A 19,620-nucleotide genomic window follows, 5' to 3' on the forward strand; every position below is an offset into this window, starting at 1 on the left:
TGTGTGTGTGTGTGTATGTGTATATATATATATACACATACACACACACACACACATATATTTTGCAATGATAGTTTTTAGGAGGAAGATGGCTTATTTATTAAATACACTCAATAGGACTATATCCAACTAAGGATTTCTAGTGGCAAATAAAACCTGAATCTATGAGTCATGACTTTTTGGAGAATGTCATAGAAGCTATTACAAAGAGGTTAGCCAAAACAAAATTAGGGGGCAGAGTCTCCACATAAGATGTCCATCACTTCTGACATCAATTTCAAAGTTTGGGGTTCCTGAAACTACCCTCAGGATTAATAATTGGTAAGTAGTACTCAGCTACACTCCTAGTTGCAGTTTTTTTTATAGGAAGAAGATACATATTAAAATCAACCAAAAGAAGAGACACAAAAGGTAGGTTTCAGGAGGGATCTAAATACTGGCATTTCCAGTTTTCTATTCCCCATTGATCATGCACAGTGGTAACTCCTCTTGGCCACAATGTGTGACAAAATGTATAGTGTTGCCAGTCAGGGAAGCTCGCTTGAGCCTTTGGTATCCAGAGGTTATTGGGCTTCAATCACATTTGCCTTGTGGCTGACCTTTAGTCTTCAGCCCCTCCTGGAAGTCAGGACAATACTTTTTAGTCTCAAGTTTCTCCAGAGATCAGAAATATTAACACATGGTCTAAACCCCCATAATAAATCACATTGTTAGCTCAGTAGCCAAACACCCAGGCACGTATGAGATCATGACTCTCACTTTGAAGCTTTGAGTTAAAGTTTCTCCTCATCTCTTGTCCTATGCTTCAAAATAAAAGCTGCATGGTTTATGGCCTGTGCTGCTAGCTGCCATGAGATTCAGACATTGCTTCTGAGTGTAGGGAGGATTTAACCAGCAGATGTGATTATGTTAAATAAAAGACTTGGCAGATCTTTTTTTTTTTAAATGTTTGTTTATTTTTGAGAGACAGAGAGAGACAGAGTATGAGTAGGGGAGGGGCAGAGAGAGAGAGAGGGAGACACAGAATCCAGAGCAGGCTCCAGGCTCTGAGCTGTCAGCACAGAGCCCCATGCAGGGTTCAAACCCAAGAACTGCAAGATCGTGGCCTGAGCTGAAGTCGGCGCTCAAGGCGCCCCTTGATCTTCTTGCTTAGATAGCAGTAATGCAGTACATGCCCCGTACTTTTGGGCAATCATCCTATTCTCATCTTGCGACAATGTGTGGTTCCAGAAGTCCTTAAGATGTAGTGTGGGATTTCGCAAGAGTTATGTATGAACAAAGAATCATTCTGTGATATTACACAACTATTTTCAAGGTAGAAAAACTGAAAGTATTTTATTTAACAGTTTATTATCTTTTTTTGTAACTTGAACATATTTAAAACATACCATCATCTGTCTTCTATTTTTACTCTTGCTCCAGGCTCTTCAAATGTGAAGGATTGGACTGTTTCTAATTATGAACACTGGAGAAACCTATGCACATGTAAATGGAAACCTGTAGAGAGGCAAGCCCCAAACCAAGAAGTAGTCCACATTTCCACTAAGATTTTAATGGGTTAAAAAAATCTTTGGTGTTCTCTTAAAATCTTATGTATTAGTGAAAATGACTGCTTGAAGTCATTGATGAGTTTCTTAAAGTTTCACTGGTTGAACTATAAAACATAAAGAAGCAAAAAAATATCAAGTTTCAAGTAGGAAAGGTAGAGTATCCCTTCACACAGGGCCATCTGCATAGGTATGACCTGTGCTGATACATAAGGCCCCACTCTTGATTAAAGGCTTTGCTGCTATCATCTTAGAATTCTTAGAAAAATTTTGAATAAGGACCCACCCTTTTCATTTTCACTGGGCCCTATAGATTATGTAGCCTGTCCTAGTTCCTGTTAGAGTATATTTTAAAGACAGGAATTACATAATTTAGGAACACAATCATATGTCATGTAGACAATCTGTACAGACATAATTGTTATATGATTCATGTATTACAACTTTATAATTGACTTCTGATTGTCAGTGATTCAGGATAGTGTTTATACCTGTGAGGGATGGGCAAGGATATAAACGGGAGGGTATACACGGAGTTTCAAAGCTATAAATAATACTCTATTTCTCTAGCCGAGTGCAAAGATTTAGTTTTTGGTATTACCAATATAAAATGTGACATATATATGTATATATGTACATGATGCATTTCACAGTAAACAGCTAAAAAGTATAAACATAATATAGATTACCGAAATAATAAAATGCAAGGAAAAATGAAAAGACAAATTGGGAAAAGATAATTTCAATATACATGCAAAAGAGTTATTACTTATATGACTGTATGCACAAATCTTATATAAGAAGAAATTTAAATGAAATAGTGTAGCAGGATATAGGCAGATCATTTCAAGAATTGAACTGTAATTGAATAAGATACAGATATTCATTATAAAAATAGTGATATAAATTTAAATAGGATTCTATTTTTGCCTATCTAATGAGAAATTGCATATTAAATAAGTACCTGAAATTTATAAAGATATAAAATGTGAGCACTCTAATATACACACTATCGGTGTAAATTGGCATGGTCTTTTTAAAGGCCAATATAACAATATGTTAAAGCTCTTTAAATATTTTTTTTAGTGTTTATTTATTGAGACAGAGTGCAAGTGAGGGAGAAAGAGGAGAGACAATCTCAAGCAGGCTCCACACTGTCAATGCAGAGCCCAACATGGGGCTCGAACCCATGACCCACGAGATCATGACCTGAGCCAAAATCAAGACAAGAGTTGGACGCTCACTGACTGAGCCACCCAGGTGCCCTGTGTTAAAACTCTTACAATGTGATTAACATTTTCGAGAAATATGTATAAATATTTTTTTAAATAAAACTTATAATTTCATTAAAATAAACTAAAATCAATATAAATTGATTGTCTCATAATAGGTTACAGGCTAAGTAAGGTGATTATGTGTTATTTGTAGGGGATAATAACCAGCTAGTAAAATTTCATCATAGAAACAAGTGGTAAATTGATCAACACTCAAAATAGCTAGTGGTTAATTTCTATGGATGAAAGCTAGACAGAGATATTATTTGGTAGTTAGTGAATTCATATAATTTTCAAATTTTCGTCAAACAATATATTACAGGGGTGCCTGGGTGGCTCCGTCGGTTAAGCGTCCGACTTGGGCTCAGGTCATGATCTCACAGTTCGTGAGTTCGAGCCCCACGTCGGGCTCTGTGCTGACAGCCCAGAGCCTGGAGCCTACTTCAGATTCTGTGTCACCCTCTCTCTCTGCCCCTCCCCTGCTCATGCTCTGTCTCTCTGTCTCAAAAATAAATAAATATTAAAAAAATTTTTCCAAAACCATATATTACATTGCTGTGAATTTTCTTGCCTTTTTTTCCCCCAGCAAGTCTTCATTTTTTGTGCGTAACCAAGCAAATATTTCAGAGACTTTTCCAAAGGTTTTTGAGTGTTTGCTCTTTTTTCATTTTGTAGTTTCCAAAGGCTCATGTCTATTGAAGGGTTTCTTAAACTTGTCAAATGGAAGCATCCCATTTTGCTATATTGCAAAGCACTGGTAAGAAACATCCAGAGCAGCTCTCCATCCATCCATATAACCCAGCACACATGCAATGCAAATGATTGGAGAATACAAAGAGTCATTAGCTTACTTAATCATCACATCCTTTAAAATTGTTCTATTTTCACAATTACATTTGGCATCATTCTCTCTGGTAGGTAACATTGTTAACCATGTGTGAAGGGAAGACGATTATTATTATTTTTTTTTTTATTTACCAGTTAGGAAGAAAAGTAAAACAAAACTGTCAAGCCAATACAAACATGGCCCTATTCTTTAAACTATATAGGGGGTGAAGGATACTAGTTTTGCAGAATCCAAATCTGTCGTGGAAGCAATGCATGTAAGAAGTTGTAGGTTCACAATTATGGGTGTTCGCATCAAGAAACCAAACTGAGTTCTTTTTTTTTTTTAATTTTTTTTTTTTAACGTTTATTTTTGAGACAGAGAGAGACAGAGCATGAACGGGGAGGGTCAGAGAGAGGGAGACACAGAATCTGAAACAGGCTCCAGGCTCTGAGCTGTCAGCACAGAGCCCGACGTGGGGCTCGAACTCACGGACCGCGAGATCATGACCTGAGCCGAAGTCGGCCGCTTAACCGACTGAGCCACCCAGGCGCCCCCAAACTGAGTTCTTATAGGTTCCCTCTCCCTCTCTCTCTCTTTCCAATAGAGTTAATATTTGTGGAATCCTTCATTTACACTCTAATGTAAATAGATATTTGCATATGGAATATAAATCTCATAACACATATATGTATATACAATTAAGTCTCTTACTTAAATATATTTACCCATATACTGTAACTTTATATTGTTTGTTGGTCCATGCCTACAACCTGGAATTTACTTCCATAGTTCTAGCTGCAAATAGGTATTGCCACAGGATTAAAAAAGAAAATATGTTTAAAGAATTGTTCCTTAGCAATTAAAATGGAGGAAAATTATAACATATTTAACTGTATTGAAGGCTGTAAAATTACATGCTAGTGATTCACATATTTTGTATTTTCTACAGGTATTAAACTCTATTCTTAGAAGCAAATATGCAGTTAATCTATCATGAGCCCTGGCTTAGTAGTTCTTTCCTACAGACTGCCAATACTCTCAAGTTGACATTCAATAAAGCAGTAGTTAGTGCAGCAACAGATTTGGTATTGCTTTAGTAAGTGTACATATAGCATTTGAACAAATTGACAGTTTGACTTAAAGTCCTAAAAGTTTGATTCACTGTTAATTGTGTTTCAATCAGTGGGGACTTGTTAAGGAAAAAAGTGCCACATTCAAAAGCAATCTATTCCAACCTTAGTAAACTTTAAAGAGGTTTGTGCACCTGAAGCATTTCAGAGTTTCTGCATATTCCATTTGTGCACTCTTTTTTTGACTTATTTTTTCACATGCCAGCCACATTCATCTGATGATCATATCGTTTTTTATTCTTAACCAATGAACTTGGAATTAAACCTCTATTTGGCAATAATATGAGATGTCCCATGAGTGGCCTGACTAGGTAGAACTGTGTTCAAGAACTCAGAGCAAAGTTTTAAAAATTGGGTAGTTAACAGATGGCAGTTAATTTTATATTTTTTGTTCTATTTAATACACCAAAAGCATTATTTTTTTAAGAAAGTAAAATGATAAATTCCTAAGAAATAGACCAGTTTTTCAGGCTAGAATATCCCTAAAGATACTGTGTTAAGTAAACATCATTCCCATGACCTAACATACTGCTATTAATTTCGGCCAGCCTTCTGGCATTAAGGTGAGTGTAACTTTACATTCTCTTAAATTTCGAGTATTCTTACTTAATCCACTGTGATAGTTTAGGATAGGATAAGTTTTTAGAATCCTCTCTGAAAATGCCTAACACATTTATCTCATTTTAGATTTGTTAATAAATGTTGGCAGTGATATCCACAAAATAGAAAAATATATTTAAGTAAGGATTTGTTCTTATCTATGACATTGATTTTTTTGTTCACCTCTTGGAATATTAATCAGCCTTGGGTTAAAAATAAATTGTATCCTTACCAGAGTAAACTGTATAGAGCTTTTTTTTTTTTTTTAATTAATTTATTTTGAGAGGTGGGGGGTGGAGAGCAGAGACAGAAGGAGAGAGGAGAGAAAGAATCCCAAGTAGGCTCTGCACTGTGAGCACAGAACCTGACATGAGGCTTGAGCTCATGAACCGTGAGATCATGGCTTAAGCTGGAACCAAGAGTCTGATGCTTAACTGACTGAGCCATCCAGGTGCCCCTAGGGTTTTTCTAAATAAGAGTTTTTAAATGAAGCAATGTAGTCATGAGCATATCTTGTACATTAAAATACACATTCCTCACTATTTTTAGCTGCGGTGGAATAACACCTAAAGGGAATCTGTCAAAGGTAAACAACTCAAATAAAGATAAATCAATTTGGAAGAGGCCAATTATAAAATATATGTTATTTTACTTAAGGCACTTTTTCTTCTCTCGTGTATGAGAATAGTAGACTTCTAACTGTGCTCCATTGTTAGGCTGACCATGTATCATGGTTTATCATGGCAATCCTGGGATGAGCTTGATGTCTTTGAGTTCCCTTTTATCTCAAAAGTTTTCCTGTTTAATTTATAAATTATGTGGTCATCCTAGCTACATGTAATAGGGACCGGCAGAAAAGAAATGATGTACTAGCCAAAACACAGCAAAGCAACTAGAAAGCAGAAGGGTTAGGAACACGTTTGTGAACAGGGCAGACAGTATACTTTCACAATTGCCACTAGAGTATTATGTATCAGTCCAGAAATACTACATGAAAAACAAATGTGTCAAAATAAGATTCGCTAATATGTCATACCAAATTAAGCTTTGGAAAAAAAATCATGACATATATTATCATAAATTTTCAGAGAATAATTTAGAAAATAAAAAAAAAATAAATGAATTACATTATTCAAATTTCTTTAACCCAGCATTCCTTGGATGTTTATGACCATCAACAATTACTTCGTATATAATATGAACTAATGTCTTTAAGAAATAATATTTTGGAACTATGGTTATTATATCATTTATTATCCAAACCTGGATACTTGTGAGAGGGTATGCATCACTATTAAACTGGGAGAACAGTGTAAATAGGCATTTACGTGAATAAACCAGAAACAGTTTGGGGATGATCCTGGAATTAAGATCACCCTATACATTGCCCATGGAAACAAGGTCACTGAATCTTTGCGTTACTATCAATATTGAATATAATGCCCAAACCAATGGATAAACTCACCATTAGTAGTAAAGTAGTGCCTGGTCGTCACTTATATGCAGTATGGTATAAATAGAGATGGGATCCTCATTCCTGTTGCAGAGTGGTAGAAATTGAGACAGAATAAGGCTAAGGCATTTTTTTTTCAGCCAACAGTTGGCCTGGGCAGTGTAAGCTGGGGAATTCATGTGATAATAGTTTAATAAAACAATAGGAAGATTTTAATGCCATATGAAATGAGTAGTCAATGAAATTTCAAATTAACTCAGTAATTTGAAAGGTGTTAACATGTTACATATTCTTAAATGTAACTAAATTGCACATTCTGAATATGTATACATAGCAAGTGAATGTTTTAAAGGTATTATATATATAAGTATATATAAGTGTAGGGGCGCCTGGGTGGTTCGGTCGGTTAAGCGGCCGACTTCGGCTCAGGTCATGATCTCGCAGTCCGTGAGTTCGAGCCCCGCTCGGGCTCTGTGCTGACAGCTCAGAGCCTGGAGCCTGTTTCAGATTCTGTGTCTCCCTCTCTCTGACCCTCCCCCATTCATGCTCGCTCTCTCTCTGTCTCAAAAATAAATAAACGTTAAAAAAATTAAAAAAAAAAGTATATATAAGTGTATATATATATAAGTATATATAAGTGTATATATATATAAGTATATATGTATAAGTATATATATAAGTATATATATGTATATAAAAGTATATATATGTATATATATAAAAGTATGTGTATATATATATATATATATACACACACACATATATATACACATATATATATATACATATATATACACACACACTAACTTGCCTAAAATGTTCACGAAAGGATTTGAAGTTAAAAGAATAAGAAAATTATTAGAAGTCAGAAGTTTTTCAGATTATGGTACCTTCATTAACTCATAGTCCTAATTTAACCTAGTTAAATATGGTGATGAGGCTTACATTTAGGCAGTCTGAAATCTAATTTTCTGACTTCATAGCTGATTATTTCATCCCAGGCCAGATAATAGAGGAAAAAAAAAATCACAGCACTGGTAACGAGTCATACAGCATTTGAAGTCACAACACAGCACAAGGATCCATGATGGAAGGGGAGAGGGGGGAACATAAAAGAAAAAGTAAAAATGGAGAAAAGAAAGTAGCATACCTAAATCTAAACCTAAGGTTCTTACAGAATGATGACATTCAAAGTAATTTTTCTTGGCTCCTGTAATTGAACATATGATGAATTCTTGAAGGTTGACCAGTCATTATGAGTTATTTTCCACTGGTCTCTTTAGTTTTACCCTTTTCCCACCTGGCTCTTGTCTCTAGGTGAATGGGCAATATCAACAGTCTCCTTTGTCCCCCACTTCCTGTTGGGTATTCCAAGAGAAGCTTCTACATGAGATCAGAAGAAGGAATAAATAAGACTAGCCTTTGTTCTTCTAGCCACACCCATGTGGTATCAGCTTGGGCTGCATCCTCTGACCAAATATGTCTTTCAAAGTAGCCTTATTTCCTTCTTTATTTCAATAATCCTACTGTCCCTGTCCCTCTGGCTCTGGGGGGGGGGTGGCGTATGCCGCTCCATTTAGTAGTCTGAGTGCATTATCCCTTGTGGGTCCCCTACACACACCTTCACTTTGTGAATAGTCCCTTTATTAAACATTTCTGAAATCATCCTAATTTGAGTATGCCATCTGTTTCCTATTTGGACCTTGTGCAATTCTAAGAAAAAAAAATAAATGTCCAGTTGGGCTATATTTCTGTGGTTGGACTCTATGATTGTTTTGGACATTTTGTTTAATTTATATCTTTTTCTTCATTCTTCGGGTTGACTTTTTGACAGATGAGAAAAGTAGGTGTGATCAAGTCTTAGCAGTTATGTGGTATATCAAATCTTTATTCTTGATGATCTGGTTTGGAAAGAAGCAGTGACATAAACAGTGTTTTGCCAGTTTTCTCTCTCAACCAATATGCCCTTGCATCTTAGGGCAAGGATTCAGTTTATAGAAAAATATCACATTTACTAAGAGAAAAATTGGGCAGATTTGCTCAAGAAAATAACCAAATTGTTTTTCTGGATATATAAAAAGGCTGTCTGGTTAAATGTCCAGCTTTCCTGTGATATATAATAATGCACAGACTATATGCATAATTTGGCTTTGTCAAACTAATGTAATGTGCTTCCTCTATTGTCATTCTATAATGAAAAAAAAACTTAAGTGAGCTAAAGACATGTTGGTTATTTAGACTCTTTCGGAAGATATGCAGACTATGGTTCTTTAATTCAGCAGACGTTTAGTATCAGTTCAACACACAAGAGCTATTTGCCTTACCATTACGATAAATAGAATAGGATTTTTGTTCTATTTTCTTTATTCTCAACTGCATATCATTAGAGAAAATCCTATGAGAAATTCCCAATGCCAAAGGCATTTCTCTGGACACTAATTCTGAAAAATGTCCATGGGAAACAAAAAAGAAAGGATATGAGATCACATAATTCTAGGAGATAATGTAAGATATATCCTGAGCATCAGATTAACAATACACATTAAAAGGTCTAAGCAGTACTGTGTTAAAGAAACCTGAACACCTATTTTAAACCAGGCGTATATTTTTTGTAAAACTTGACATCTAAATTATTTCTTTCAAAGCATGTATTTTACACAAAATTGACTTATAAAGGTAATGATGATGCTAATTAGCAAAACTTCATAATTCCCTTTAAAATATTTTACTTCTTGCAATGAGATTTATTGCCTAAAGGGCAACAAGTTTATGATCCCTAACTGGTATCATCCCCCAAATCCTTGAAAAATATCCAGACTGGACAGTAATTAAATTAGTTAAATCTTCAATTAACTGTTAATTTTTCTGATAATCAAGAAATACTCGAATGGGAGGTTTAACTGTCCTTGTGGTTCCAGGGTAAATACAGTGCTCTAACAACTTGAAGCAGTACCCCTTTCTTTGCATCCTCACCAACACCTGTTGTTTCTTGTGTCATTAATTTTAGCCATTCTGACAAGTGTGAGGTGGGATCTCATTGTGGTTTTGACTTGTATTACCCTGATGATGAGTGATATTGAGCATCTTTTCATGTGTCTCTTAGCCTTCTGGATGTCTTCTTTGGAAACGTGTCTAATCATGTTTTCTGACCATTTCTTAATTGGAATATTTGTTTTTTCAGTGTTGAGTTTGATAAGTTCTTTATAGATTTGTATTACTAACCCTTTATCAGATATGTCATTTGCAAATATCTTCTCCCATTCTGTTGGTTGCTTTTAGTTTTGTTGATTGTTTCCTTCACTGTGTAGAAGGTTTTTATCTTGGTGAAGTCCCAGTAGTTCATTTTTGCTTTTGTCTCCCTTGCTCCAGAAACATGTCTAGTAAGAAATTGCTGCAGCCAAGGTCAAAGAGGTTGCTGCCTATGTTCTTCTCTAGGAATTGGATGGTTTCCTGTTTCACATTTATGTGTTTTATCCATTTTGATTATATTTTTGTGCATGGTGTAAGAAAGTGTTCCAGTTTCATTCCTCTGGAGGCTGCTGTCCAGTTTTCCCAACAGCATTTGTTGAAGAGACTGTCTTTTTTCCATCGAATATTCTTATCTGCTTTTTTGAAGATTAGTTGACTTTATATTTGTGGGCCCATTTATGGGTTCTCTATTCTGTTTTATTGACCTATATGTCTGTTTTTGACCAGTACCATACAGTCTTAATGACTACAGGTTTCAAATATAGCTTGAAGTCTGGAATTGTGGTGCCTCCAGCTTTGCTTTGCTTTTCAAGATTGCTTTGACTATTTAGAGTCTTTTGTGGCTCTATATAAATTTTAGATTCATTTATTCTAGCTCTGTGGAAAAGTGATGTTGGTATTTTGATAGGGATTGCATTAAATGCGTAGATTTCTTTGGGTAGTGTGGACATTTTAACAATATTTGTTCTTCCAATCCATGAACATGGGATGTTTTTCCACTTCTTTGTCTCATCTTCAATTTCTTTCCTAAGTGTTCCATAGTTCTCATAGAACAGATCTTTTACCTTTTTATTTAGGTTTACTCTTAAGTATCTTATGGTTTTGGGTACAATTGTGAATGAGATGGATTGCTTTGTTGCTCTTTCTGCTGCTTTGTTATTGGTGTATAAAAATGCCACAGATATCTGTACGATGATTTTGTATCCTGTGACTGCTGAATTCATGTATCAGTTGGAGAAATTTTTTAGTGAGGTGTCATCTGTGAATTGTGAATGTTTGAGTTCTTCCTTGCTGATTTGGAGAACTTTTATTTCTTTTCATTTTCTGATTGCTGTGGCTAAGACTTTCAGTACTATGTTAAATAACAATGGTGAAAGTAGACATACCTATTTTGTTCCTGATCATAGAGAAAAAGCTCTCAGGTTTTCCCCATTAAGGATAATATTAGCTGTGTGTCTTTTGTATATGGCCTTTATGATGTTGAGCTGTATTCCCTCCATCCCTATTTTGTTGAGAATTTTTATTAAGAATGGATGCTGTACTTTGTCTAATGCTTGTTCTGAATCCGTTGAGAGGATCGTATGATTCTTATCATTTCTTTTATTAATGTGATGTTTCACATTGATTGATTTGCAAATCTGGAACTAACCTGACAGCCCAGGAATAAATTCTACTTGATCATGGCGAATGATTCTTTTAATATACAGTTGCATTTGATTTGCTAGTATTTTGTTGAGAAATTTTACATCCATGCTCATCAGGAATATTGGCCTTTAATTCTTTTTAATGGGATCTTTGTCTTCTTTTGAAATCAAGATAATGCTGGCCTTCTAAAATAAGTTTGAAAGTTTTCTTCCCATTTCTATTTTTTGGAATAGTTTGAGAGTAATATGTATTAACTCTTTAAATGTTTTACAGAATTCCCCTGGGAAGCCATCTGGCCCTGGGCTTTCATATCTTGGGAGATTTTTGATTATTGGATCAATTTCTTTACGGGTTACGGGTTTGTTCAAATTTTCTGTTTCTTCCTGTTTCAGTTTTGGTAGTTTATATGTTTCTGCAAATTTGTCCATGTCTTCCAGATTGCTCAATTTTGGAGATATATATATATATATATATATATATATATATATATATATATATATATATTTATTTATATTTATATTTATATTTATATTTATATTTATATTTATAATATATACTTATAGTTGTTTGTATTTCTGTGGTGTTAGTTGTGACTTCTCCTCTCTCATTCATGATTTTATTTTTATTTGGGTCCCTTCTCTTTTCTTTTTGATAAGTCTGCCTGGGGGTTTATCAATTTTATTAATTTATCAAAGAACCAGACTTTGGTTCCATTGATCTGCTTTACTGTTTTTGTTTTTGTTTTTGTTTTTTTTTGTTGTTGTTGTTTCTATATCATTGATTTCTGCTCTAATCTTTATTATTTCCCCTCTTCTCCTGGCTTTATGTTTTGTTTGTTCTTTTTCTACCTCTACTTGATCGTTTGAAAATACATCTTGTTTGTTTGTTTGTTTTTTGCCTGTGTTCTAACATGACTGGAGCTCATATGGGTCTGGGGTTTGTGGATCCCGGGCTCACTGAGTTCACAAACTCCCTGTGATGACTGGACCCACCAGATATGGTGTTGGGACCCAATAATTATTATCTGAGCCTGCCTCTTATAGTGTCCAAACATTACTCTGGTCTAGGCTTTTGAGGTGGGGTAGGAAAATAAGTCATTCTTTAGTCTCTCTGATCTAGAGAGATTTTCCACAGCTCCTTGGACATTTGGCAAAGTTCTAGTGTTGTCTCTTTCATATGCTAGTTGCTCTCTAAACCTTGGTTTTTCTGTGCTCAAGGACAGACTGAATCTGTTCCCAGTCACTCACGACTATTCCTTCCCACTATCATTAATTGTTTGGGGGTGGAGTTTCCTTTGTTACCGTGTTCACATCTCTCTCCCGGTTTTCTTGTCATTCTCTGTATTTTTGGTTTGTTCCAGGGAGAAGGTGAATTCAGTCATTTAAAAAAAAAAGTTTATTTATTTTGAGAGAGCATGGGGGAGAGGCAGAGAGAGAGAGGGAGGGAGAGAGAATCTCAAGCAGGCTCCACACTGTCAGCGTAGAGCCCAACCTGAGGCTCAAACCCATGAACTGTGAGATAGTGACCTGGGGTGAGATCAAGAGTCAGACACTTAACTGACTGAGCCACCCAGGATCCCTGAATTGTCTTATATCATCATCCTGAGCCAGAATTAAATGAATCTCTTAGAATAAAATTATTCTATTGAAATTAATATATGTGTGAGACTATAAGTGTGTGTGTGTATTGAGTACTCAGACACTTAAACCATAAAGCAAATACATTTCCCCATTTCTATAGGTCAATTACACTTGAAAATGAAAATACTCATTATAACTGCAAGTCCCCATAATGAAACACATATTCATGAGCGTTCTTTTTTCTCCATAGTCTCACCAATACATTATTTTTTATGTGGTTATTATTTATTTGATACTAGCCCTTCTGACAAGTGTAATGTTTTATCTCATTGCGGCTTCAATTTGCATTCCCCTGATTATTAGTGATGTTGAGTATCTTTTCATGTGTTTGTTGGCCATCTGTATGTTGTCTTTGGGAAAATGTCTATTCAGGTCTTCTAATTTTGTAATCAAATTGTATATGTGTGTTGAATTGTTTGCATAAGTTATTTCTTAATCTTATTTATTCATTTTGAGAGGGAGAGAGAGAGAGGAAGAAAAAGTAGGCTGCACTTGTCAACCTGGAGCCCACTGCAAGGCTTGATCTCACAACTGTGAGAGCACGACCTGAGCCAAAAATCAAGACCCAGACGTCTAACTGACTGAACAACCCAGGTGACCCACGAGCATAAATTCTTTATGTATTTTGGATATTAACCCCTTATCTGAAATATTTTAAAATATCTTCTCCTGTTCATATGATTACCTTTTTGTTTTATTGATGGTTTCCTTTGCTGTGCAGAAGCTTTTACTTTGGTGTAGTCACTATAGTTTAATTTTATTTCCCTTGGTAGACAGGACCTATCTAGAAACATGTTTCTATAGCCAATATCAAATAAATTAAAACTTCCTATGTTTTCTTCTAAGAGTTTTATAGTTTGAGGTCTCACATTTATGTTTTCAATCTATTTTGAGTTTATTTTTATGTATAATATAAGGAAGTGGTCCAGTTTTTCCATCTCCATTTGTTGAAGACACTGTTCCTTTCTTACTGTATATTCTTGCCTCTGTTGTGGATCAATCAACAATATAACCATGGGTTTATTTTTGGATTTTCTATGCTGTTCTACTGATTTATGTGTCTGTTTTTGGGCCAGTACCATACTCGTTTGAGAAATAAAGCTTAATACTTAAAGGGGATTAGGAGTATACTGATCTTGGTGATTCCTGAGAAATGCATAGAATTGTGAAACCATAATATTGTACAGCTGAAGCTAATATAAAATTGTGTGTTATTTATACTTGAATAAAAACTTCTATCATGGGGCACCTGGGTGGCTCAGTTGGTTGAGCATCCAACTCTTGATTTTGGTTCTGGTCATGATCTCATGGTTTCTGAGATTGAGCCCCATGTTGGGCTCTGGGTTGTCAGCACAGAGCCTGCTTGGGATTTCCTCTCTTTCCCTCTCTCTCTGCCCCTCTCCAGCTTGTGCACCCTCTCTCTCTTTCTCTCTCTCTGTCCCTGCCCCATGCAGAGCCTGACACTAGGCCTGATCTCATGAACTGTGAGACCATTACCTGAGCTGAAATCAAGAGTCAGACGTTTAACTGACTGAGCCAGCCAAGCCAGCCACTCCTGACAATGTCTTATAAATAGATTATTTTAAATAGTCATTTTAATAATTTATTTGCATTATTTTTTTCCTTTATGATAGCAGTGTTTCTGAAATTCCACTTAATTAAAATACAGTGTAATATTAGTTTCAGGTGTACAATAAATTTTTTATAATTTAGACTAATTTTTAGAGCAATTTCAGGTTCACAGTAAAATTGAAAGGAAGGCACAGAGAATTCCTTCATGCCTCCTGCCCTCTTATGTGAATATCCTCCCCCATTCGTCCATTTATACTTAATTTCATTTTTGACAATGTTTGGCAGTTATAGTCATTGAGCAGTTAAAGATTTTTATTCCATTTTTATTTCTGGATTCCATTGTTGATGCTGAGAAGGCATTTGCCAATTTTACTCTTCGTTAAAGGTGATAATCTTTGTTCTGTAGTTGATTTTAGGAATCACTTTGTCCTTGCATTATAGCATTGCTTAATGCTGTTTGGTATCGTTTATTTGTGTTCACACTGCTAGCACTTTTAAAATCTGTAGTTTAATTTTTTCCAGTTTTGGCCAAAAAACTCAGTCTTGTCTTTTAAATATTGCTTGCCTCCTATTCATTCTTTATGAGAATTCAATTAGTCACATGTTATTTTCATTATACCCAATATGTCTCTTAAGATCTTTTTAATTTTTTTCTTACTGCTTTATTATCTTCATGCTTCAGTTCCAAATTATCCTATCTATCTTGCACTATATTAATTTCTTCTTCAAATCTATAATTCTAATTTGCATCCTAAAAAAATTTCTATGTGTTTTGGGTTGTCTTGGTGGCTCAATCTGTTAGATGTCTGATTCTTGATCTGAGCTCAGGTCATGATCACACAGTTTGTGGGTTTCAGCCCTGCATCAGGTTCTGTGCTGGCAGCGTGAAGCCTGCTTGGGATTTTGTCTCTCCCTCCCTGTGCCCCCCACCCCAAATAAATAAGTAACCTTTAAAAAAATTTTAAAAACTATGTGTTTTGGCAATACCTATTCAATTATTGCAATCTTTTATCTTCCTTTGTATTCTTGAGCCAATTATATAATAAGGTATAAAATATTTATTGATTACAATATCTAGGCCATCTCAGAATTAGACTTATGCATTTTTTAAAGAATTATGTTTCACATTTCCCCAATTTTTGGTAATCTTTTGTAATGTTTGGATTGTATGTTGAATATTTTGAGTGATACTCTTTCTTCAAAGAGTATTGTTATTTGTTTTTCAGAGTCATTTTTCACGGTTGGACAAAGTTCAAACTCCACCTCCTTTGCAGTGCAAAAAGAATCTCTGATTTGTTTCTCTGGTCTTAACTGGGATTCTTGGAGTTTAATCCCCATATACATAGATCAGGGATCAGTCAGATATTTACACCCAATAAATGCAGAATTTGGGAAGAAGTAGGAGATGAGAGTTTTTACCCCAAATTTGCTGTTTATCTGTTTTGTCTAGAATATCCACCTTCTTCTACACCTGCTATATTCACCCTAAACTATGCTCTAGTTGTTAAAGCCTGTGGGTATAGTGTCTATCTGATAGTTTTGCCACCCCACATGGTACTAATTGTTGTCAATTTTCACACATGGAATTTTAAACAAGTAAACATATCAATGCTTTTCCTTTTTTCCAAAACTCTAACCCTTCAAATCCACCTACCTTTGGTCACTAACATCACCCTCAAGTACCAGTTGTATATTTTTTCTAGGGTTTTAGTTGTTATCTATAGGGTGGTTGGTCTGATAGATGCTATTACATGTAAATTCCAATTCTTTCTTCAGCTGAATTAATTGCACTGGATGGTTAACTTTAGCTATTTGTCACAATTATTTAGTTAAGAATAAATCACTGAATAGAAATATACTTTTAAACCTAATCTTCTCATTTTTATTGTTTATATAGAACCAACTTGTTTTAACTATTTTATTTTCACACAATGTTTTAAAAACTATATATTGTTTGGAGCAATTACTACAGATATTATAGTTCTCTCCTTTATTACATATTTTATTAAATTGTAGACTAAGGTCTGGATTTACTGTGTTTTATTTTTTTCCTTTTGTAACAGCTGTTTTGCTTGATTTTTCTATTCCTGATACCCAGTTCTTGCAGTCTTCTAATTATGATTTGCAGTTTTGGTATGCAGAAGTTGAAATTCTAATGCAGTTTTACAAATCTATTTTTACAGTCAAGGGGGATTCAATTTTTAGATTTCAGAATGTCTGCACTTATTCATATTTCTATTCAATGAACACAAAATAAAATCTATGCTGGAGTATGTACTAGTTATTATGAACACAGTGATGGATAGGAACCTAATATTTGTCCTTAAGGATTGAGGCACATGCAATTAAACCATTACAACATAATCAATGTGATACGATGTCCCACGCTATCCAGAATTGGTAGGTAAAAAGTGCTAGTGTCCCAAATCTTATCTTACAGAAAATAGTTGGCTGTATTTAACTGTAGATTCAACCACAAATTCTTTAGGAGAGCTTTAGCATTTCTCATAGATATTTTCTTTCCCTTTTAAAAGAAATCCCTCAGGATCTTTCTCATTTATTACCTTTCGCAAGGATTTTGCACATCACGTAACATGTAAGATGCCTTCAACCCAATTCTGTTTTTAGACTCACAAAATCACCTTGTGCTGTTCTCACGTAATGCTGCGATGATTGAAATGTTGGCAGTTCATTTATTATGATTTTAACACTTTGAAAGATGGGATTTATAAAAAAATGTTAGAGGCTCTAGAATACTAACACGTAAATCGCACTTTGCTTCTAAGTTAATATGTGTACACATTTCTGCAAGGTCAACTGCAAGAAACTATATCTACTCACCGAGAAAGGAATGGAAAGTTGTCTCCAAGACAGCAAAAAACACAGCGACAATACCCGAAGGCCACTACTTCAAAGAGAATAATTGTCAACTAGTTCTAATGAATTTATTCATCATTTCTTTCACCAGAGAGAGTGAGAACTCTTTCTTATATGTCTTTGTGCTTTCAGTTCCAAAGTAAGTTTTACTTTCAAAGCAAGAGTTAGGAAATATTTGTTTCCCTAAAATGACAGCCTACTATGTGCCAAACTGAGTTTGGTGAGAATTATGAGTAAATTCTAATACACTTGTTGTCCTCAAGGAATTCACAAAATTGGAAGAGACAGGCAAATGAGCTAAACATTTAATTGTGATTATGTAATTGAAATCACATTAATGTGACTGTGATCTGATACTACAGGGTATTATGGGACAACAGTGAAAGACCAACCTTAGCCTTTGTGTAAAATAGCCCCTTAATGACAATTATGAGTCGTGAATGACAAAATAGGAGATTTCCAACTTAGCTAAGAAGCATGACCCTGACAGCGACCCAAATCAATGTTTAAATAGAATGGAAGCCAGATCTCCTTTTTAGGAAATTTAAGCAATTCTCTGTGTTGGGAAGTCAGCTGCTATCAGGTCAAAATGATTTATAGGTTTATTCTTAAGGTGATCTGGAATGATATAACATACTTAAATTAGGAAAAAAACCATTTTGGATGTGTGGTGAATGTTTCTGTTTGCTCAGTACCTCCGTGTGCCATAACTCTTACTTCATTAGCCAGTTACCTACATTTTTAACTTAGTCATTTTGGTTTAGGGAGATAAATCTGATTCTAGGTTCAGGGGTGAGCATTGATTGTTCTCAACACCTAGGGCTTCCCAAAATTTTTTTATCATCACACACATACATAATGTAGAATTTCAAGTTACATTAGGATAAATGGCTGAAGCTGCTCTCAACAGGAAGAACCAGATGAACCTCCACTGACTATGCTCTGCTCTTTGGAGGATAGAAAGATCCCGGCATCTCAGCACATCTGTAATGCAGTCACAGTACTTCATTGGAGAATGATTTCTCTAAACAGTTTATATTAATTATAACTTTTTGTACTTTATTGGAGAATGACTCATTTAAACAGCTTATATTAATTATATCTTTTTGAGTTATGAGACCATGACATAACTCCATTAACATAAGCTTTATCTTACTGTTGTTCTTCAGAAGTAGACACATGGCTTATGTTTGACAAGATTAGATTGAAGGGATGAATTGGTGGAGAGTGAAGCTCACTTTTGTGCATGAAGGAGCTCTATAGCCCTTGTTGATATGCACAGCCATCTCATTATCATGAAGGGCACAAAACACAAGATAGAATGGAGACCCAGGGTCTTTGAGCAGATTGCAAAGCAGTTGTATTAACCGCCATGAAGCCTCATTCCATATACTACCAAATGAGCCTACCTAGTGTTCAAGTCCAAAAGTACATGTACTGGGCCACCTTCATATTTACTTCCTAAAATCAAATTTAAAAAAAAAATCCTAAATGCCAAGTTTTTACATCAAATGTGGTGGGGAAGAGATTGCCTTTTCTCTACATCTTCACCAATACTTATTTCTTGTCTTTTTTATACTAGTTACTGACTGTTGTGAGATGTTATCTCATCATGGTTTTCACTTGTATTTCCCTGATAATGAGTGATGTTGAGCATATTTTCATGTGTCTGTTGGTCATCTGTATGTCTTCTTTGGAAAAATGTCTGTTCACGTCCTCTGCAATTTTCCATGTTGGGAAGTCAACTGGTATCAGGTCAAAATAATTTATAGGTTTATTCCTAAGGTGACATGGAATGATGTAGTGTACTTGAATTCTCTATGGTTTTTTGGTGTTAAATTATATTAGCTTCTTATATATTTTGTATATTAACCCCTTATCAGATACATCATTCGCAAATATCTATTACGATTTAATAGGTTGCCTTTTTGTTTTATTGATGGTTTCCTTTGTCATGACAAAGCTTTTTCTTTTGGTATACTCATAGAATTAAAAATAGAAATACTGTAAAATCCAGTAATGTCACTACTGGGTATTTACACACACACACACACACACACACACACACACACACACACACAGAA

General features: G+C 35.0%; 1 long non-coding RNA gene across 1 annotated transcript in view; it reads right to left on the reverse strand.

The window, feature by feature from the left end:
- Positions 1-19,620, reverse strand: part of LOC122228303 — a 39,110-nt gene that overhangs the window by 5,543 nt on the left and 13,947 nt on the right. Inside the window, exon 2 of the long non-coding RNA XR_006206511.1 lies at positions 6,846-6,917. This is a non-coding gene — a long non-coding RNA (uncharacterized LOC122228303). The remainder of the gene's footprint in view (positions 1-6,845; positions 6,918-19,620) is intronic.

Source organism: Panthera leo, chromosome C1, assembly GCF_018350215.1.
Source record: "Panthera leo isolate Ple1 chromosome C1, P.leo_Ple1_pat1.1, whole genome shotgun sequence".
Lineage (NCBI taxonomy): Eukaryota > Metazoa > Chordata > Mammalia > Carnivora > Felidae > Panthera > Panthera leo.